We start from the raw sequence: 6000 nt of genomic DNA, 5'->3' as shown, positions 1-6000 counted from the left end.
TCATGTGTTGATACTGAGAAGTCCAAGTCCGTAGTTTCTAGAATTGATACTGAGGAAGTTAGGTCGTAGTTTCTAGAGGGTGATACTGAGGAGTTCAGGTCCGTGGTTTCATGTGTTGATACTGAGGAGTTGGGTCGTGGTTTCTAGGGGTTGGGATGCTGATTTGATGCTGAGGTTAGGTCCGTTTGGTTGATATACTGAGGGTGAGAGCTGCGGGAGATTGGGTCCACGTGGTTTCATGTGTTTCTGAGGTTGATGTTGGGTCCGTGGTCATGTGTTGGATACTGAGGGAGTTGGGTCCCGTGGTTTTCTAGGTTGATGCTGAGGAAGTTGGGTCCGTGGTTTCTAGGTTGATGCTGAGGGAAGTTGAATCCGTGGTTTCAAGTTTGATACTAGGTTGATGCTAGTTTCTGGGAGCTGGAGTTGGGTCCGTGGTTTCTAGGTTGATGCTGAGGGAGTTGGGTCCGTGGTTTCTAGGTTGATGCTGAGGGAGTGGGTCCGTGGTTTCTAGCTTGATGCTGAGGGAGTTGGGTCCGTGGTTTCTAGGTTGATGCTGAGGGAGTTGGGTCGTGGTCGTGTTGATCATGTGTTTCTAGGTTGATGCTGAGGGAGTTGGGTCCGTGGTCATGTGTTGATACTGAGGGAGTTGGGTCCCTGAGGGAGTTGGGTCCGTGGTTTTCTAGGGTTGACTGGAGTTTCCGTGGTTTCTAGGTTGATGCTGAGGGAGTTGGGTCCGTGTGGTGGTTTCTGAGAGTTGGGTTGATTCTGAGGGAGTTGGGTCCGTGGGTTTCTGTGGTTGATGCTGAGGTTTCTAGGTTGATTGGGTCCGTGGTTTCTGGTTTCTGAGGGAGTTGGGTCCGGTTTCAGTTGAGCTGGAGTTGGGTCCGTGGTTTCTAGTGTGAGAGCTGATTTGAATGGGTCCCGTGGTTTCTAGGTTGATGCTGAGGGAGCTGGGTCCGTAGTTTCTAGGTTGATGCTGAGGGAGTTGGGTCCGTGGTTTCTAGGTTGATGCTGAGGGAGTTAGGTCCTGATGCTGGTTTCATGGGTTTTTGATGCTGGGAGGGATTGGGTCCCGTGGTTTCTAGGTTGATGCTGAGGGAGTTGGGTCCGTGGTTTCTAGGTTGATGCTGAGAGTTGGGTCCGTGGTTTCTAGGTTGATGCTGAGGAGTTGGGTCCGTGGTTTCTAGGTTGATGCTGAGGAGTTGGGTCCGTGGTTTCTAGGTTGATGCTGAGGGAGTTGGGTCCGTGGTTTCTAGGTTGATGCTGAGGATTGGGTCCGTGGTTTCTAGGGTTGATGCTGATTGCTGGGGAGTTAGGGTGCCGTGGTTTCTAGGTTGATGCTGATTGGAGTTGGGTCTGAGGGAGTTTCTGGTTGATGCTGAGGGAGTTGGGTCCGTGGTTTCTAGGTTGATGCTGAGGGAGTTGGGTCCGTGGTTTCTAGGTTGATGCTGAGGAGTTGGGTCCGTGGTTTCTAGGTTGATGCTGAGGGAGTTGGGTCCGTGGTTTCTAGGTTGATGCTGAGGGAGTTGGGTCCGTGGTTTCTAGGTTGATGCTGAGGGAGTTGGGTCAGGTTGAGGCTGAGGAGTTGGTTTCTAGGTTGATGCTGAGGGAGTTGGGTCCGTGGTTTCTAGGTTGATGCTGAGGGAGTTGGGTCCGTGGTTTCTAGGTTGATGCTGAGGAGTTGGGTCCGTGGTTTCTAGGTTGATGCTGAGGAGTTGGGTCCGTGGTTTCTAGGTTGATGCTGAGGGAGTTGGGTCCGTGGTTTCTAGGTTGATGCTGAGGAGTTGGGTCCGTGGTTTCTAGGTTGATGCTGAGGGAGTTGGGTCCGTGGTTTCTAGGTTGATGCTGAGGAGTTGGGTCCGTGGTTTCTAGGTTGATGCTGAGGGAGTTGGGTCCGTGGTTTCTAGGTTGATGCTGAGGGAGTTGGGTCCGTGGTTTCTAGGTTGATGCTGAGGGAGTTGGGTCCGTGGTTTCTAGGTTGATGCTGAGGGAGTTGGGTCCGTGGTTTCAGGTTGATGCTGAGGGAGTTGGGTCCGTGGTTTCTAGGTTGATGCTGAGGAGTTGGGTCCGTGGTTTCTAGGTTGATGCTGAGGGAGTTGGGTCCGTGGTTTCTAGGTTGATGCTGAGGGAGTTGGGTCCGTGGTTTCTAGGTTGATGCTGAGGAGTTGGGTCCGTGGTTTCTAGGTTGATGCTGATTGGTTGGGTCCGTGGTTTCTGAGGGTTGATGCTGAGGGAGTTGGGTCCGTGGTTTCTAGGTTGATGCTGATTGGTTGGGTCCGTGGTTTCTAGGTTGATGCTGAGGAGTTGGGTCCGTGGTTTCTAGGTTGATGCTGAGGGAGTTGGGTCCGTGGTTTCTAGGTTGATGCTGAGGAGTTGGGTCCGTGGTTTCTAGGTTGATGCTGAGGGAGTTGGGTCCGTGGTTTCTAGGTTGATGCTGAGGGAGTTGGGTCCGTGGTTTCTAGGTTGATGCTGAGGGAGTTGGGTCCGTGGTTTCTAGGTTGATGCTGAGGGAGTTGGGTCCGTGGTTTCTAGGTTGATGCTGATTGGTTGGGTCCGTGGTTTCTAGGTTGATGCTGATTGGTTGGGTCCGTGGTTTCTAGGTTGATGCTGAGGGAGTTGGGTCCGTGGTTTCTAGGTTGATGCTGAGGGAGTTGGGTCCGTGGTTTCTAGGTTGATGCTGAGGGGTTGATGGTTTCTAGGTTGATGCTGAGTTGGGTCCGTGGTTTCTAGGTTGATGCTGAGGAGTTGGGTCCGTGGTTTCTAGGTTGATGCTGAGGGAGTTGGGTCGTGGGTAGGTTGATGCTGAGGGAGTTGGGTGGGTTTCTAGGTTGATGCTGAGGGAGTTGGGTCCGTGGTTTCTAGGTTGATGCTGGGAGTTGGGTCCGTGGTTTCTAGGTTGATGCTGAGGGAGTTGGGTCCGTGGTTTCTAGGTTGATTGATTGGTTGGGCTGTTTCTAGGGAGAGGGAGTTGGGTCCGTGGTTTCTAGGTTGATGCTGAGGGAGTTGGGTCCGTGGTTTCTAGGTTGATGCTGAGGGAGTTGGGTCCGTGGTTTCTAGGTTGATGCTGAGGGAGTTGGGTCCGTGGTTTCTAGGTTGATGCTGAGGAAGTTGGGTCCGTGGTTTCTAGGTTGATGCTGAGGGAGTTGGGTCCGTGGTTTCTAGGTTGATGCTGAGGGAGTTGGGTCCGTGGTTTCTAGGTTGATGCTGAGGGAGTTGGGTCCGTGGTTTCTAGGTTGATGCTGAGGGAGTTGGGTCCGTGGTTTCTAGGTTGATGCTGAGGGAGTTGGGTCCGTGGTTTCTAGGTTGATGCTGAGGGAGTTGGGTCCGTGGTTTCTAGGTTGATGCTGAGGGAGTTGGGTCCGTGGTTTCTAGGTTGATGCTGAGGAGTTGGGTCCGTGGTTTCTAGGTTGATGCTGAGGGAGTTGGGTCCGTGGTTTCTAGGTTGATGCTGAGGGAGTTGGGTCCGTGGTTTGCTGAGGTTGATGCTGATGTTGGGAGTTGGGTCCGTTTCTAGGTTTGCTGAGGGAGTTGGGTGAGGTTGATGCTGAGGGAGTTGGGTCCGTGGTTTCTAGGTTGATGCTGAGGAGTTGGGTCCGTGGTTTCTAGGTTGATGCTGAGGGAGTTGGGTCCGTGGTTTCTAGGTTGATGCTGAGGGAGTTGGGTCCGTGGTTTCTAGGTTGATGCTGAGGGAGTTGGGTCCGTGGTTTCTAGGTTGATGCTGAGGAGTTGGGTCCGTGGTTTCTAGGTTGATGCTGAGGGAGTTGGGTCCGTGGTTTCTAGGTTGATGCTGAGGGAGTTGGGTCCGTGGTTTCTAGGTTGATGCTGAGGGAGTTGGGTCCGTGGTTTCTAGGTTGATGCTGAGGGAGTTGGGTCCGTGGTTTCTAGGTTGATGCTGAGGGAGTTGGGTCCGTGGTTTCTAGGTTGATGCTGAGGGAGTTGGGTCCGTGGTTTCTAGGTTGATGCTGAGGGAGTTGGGTCCGTGGTTTCTAGGTTGATGCTGAGGAGTTGGGAGTTTGGTTGATGCTGAGGGAGTTGGGTGGTTTCTAGGTTGATGCTGAGGGAGTTGGGTCCGTGGTTTCTAGGTTGATGCTGAGGGAGTTGGGTCCGTGGTTTCTAGGTTGATGCTGAGCTGGGAGTTGGGTCCGTGGTTTCTAGGTTGATGCTGATTGGTTGGGTCCGTGGTTTCTAGGTTGATGCTGAGGGAGTTGGGTCCGTGGTTTCTAGGTTGATGCTGAGGGAGTTGGGTCCGTGGTTTCTAGGTTGATGCTGAGGGAGTTGGGTCCATGGTTTCTAGGTTGATGCTGAGGGAGTTGGGTCCATGGTTTCTAGGTTGATGCTGAGGAGTTGGGTCCATGGTTTCTAGGTTGATGCTGAGGGAGTTGGGTCCGTGGTTTCTAGGTTGATGCTGAGGAGTTGGGTCCGTGGTTTCTAGGTTGATGCTGATTGGTTGGGTCCGTGGTTTCTAGGTTGATGCTGATTGGTTGGGTCCGTGGTTTCTAGGTTGATGCTAGGTTGATTGGTTGGGTCCGTGGTTTCTAGGTTGATGCTGAGGGAGTTGGGTCCGTGGTTTCTAGGTTGATGCTGATTGGTTGGGTCCGTGGTTTCTAGGTTGATGCTGAGGGAGTTGGGTCCGCGGGTTTCTAGGTTGATGCTGAGGGAGTTGGGTCCGTGGTTTCTAGGTTGATGCGGGAGTTGGGTTGGGTCCGTGGTTTCTAGGTTGATGCTGAGGGAGTTGGGTCCGTGGTCATGTGTTTCTAGGTTGATGCTGAGGGAGTTGGGTCCGTGGTTTTGTGTTGAGGGAGCTGAGGGAGTTGGGTCCGTGTGGTTTCTAGGTTGATGCTGAGGGAGTTGGGTCCGTGGTTTCTAGGTTGATGCTGAGGGAGTTGGGTCCGTGGTTTCTAGGTTGATGCTGAGGGAGTTGGGTCCGTGGTTTCTAGGTTGATGCTGAGGGAGTTGGGTCCGTGGTTTCTAGGTTGATGCTGAGGGAGTTGGGTCCGTGGTTTCTAGGTTGATGCTGAGGGAGTTGGGTCCGTGGTTTCTAGGTTGATGCTGAGGGAGTTGGGTCCGTGGTTTCTAGGTTGATGCTGAGGGAGTTGGGTCCGTGGTTTCTAGGTTGAGGCTGAGGGAGTTGGGTCCGTGGTCATGTGTTTCTAGGTTGATGCTGAGGGAGTTGGGTCCGTGGTCATGTGTTGATACTGAGGGAGTTGAGTCCGTGGTTTCTAGGTTGATGCTGAGGGAGTTGGGTCCGTGGTTTCTAGGTTGATGCTGAGGGAGTTGGGTCCGTGGTTTCTAGGTTGATGCTGAGGGAGTTGGGTCCGTGGTTTCTAGGTTGATGCTGAGGGAGTTGGGTCCGTGGTTTCTAGGTTGATGCTGAGGGAGTTGGGTCCGTGGTTTCTAGGTTGAGGCTGAGGGAGTTGGGTCCGTGGTTTCTAGGTTGATGCTGAGGGAGTTGGGTCCGTGGTTTCTAGGTTGATGCTGAGGGAGTTGGGTCCGTGGTTTCTAGGTTGATGCTGAGGGAGTTGGGTCCGTGGTTTCTAGGTTGATGCTGAGGGAGTTGGGTCCGTGGTTTCTAGGTTGATGCTGAGGGAGTTGGGTCCGTGGTTTCTAGGTTGATGCTGAGGGAGTTGGGTCCGTGGTTTCTAGGTTGATGCTGAGGGAGTTGGGTCCGTGGTTTCTAGGTTGATGCTGAGGGAGTTGGGTCCGTGGTTTCTAGGTTGATGCTGAGGGAGTTGGGTCCGTGGTTTCTAGGTTGATGCTGAGTTGATGCTGTTGGGTCCGTGGTTTCTAGGTTGATGCTGAGGGAGTTGGGTCCGTGGTTTCTAGGCTGATGCTGAGGGAGTTGGGTCCGTGGTTTCAAGGTTGATGCTGAGGGAGTTGGGTCCGTGGTTTCTAGGTTGATGCTGAGGGAGTTGGGTCCGTGGTTTCTAGGTTGATGCTGAGGGAGTTGGGTCCGTGGTTTCTAGGTTGATGCTGAGGGAGTTGGGTCCGTGGTTTCTAGGT

Source organism: Oncorhynchus nerka, unplaced genomic scaffold (assembly GCF_034236695.1).
Source record: "Oncorhynchus nerka isolate Pitt River unplaced genomic scaffold, Oner_Uvic_2.0 unplaced_scaffold_2955, whole genome shotgun sequence".
NCBI lineage: Eukaryota > Metazoa > Chordata > Actinopteri > Salmoniformes > Salmonidae > Oncorhynchus > Oncorhynchus nerka.
This window is presented reverse-complemented; position numbering follows the sequence as displayed.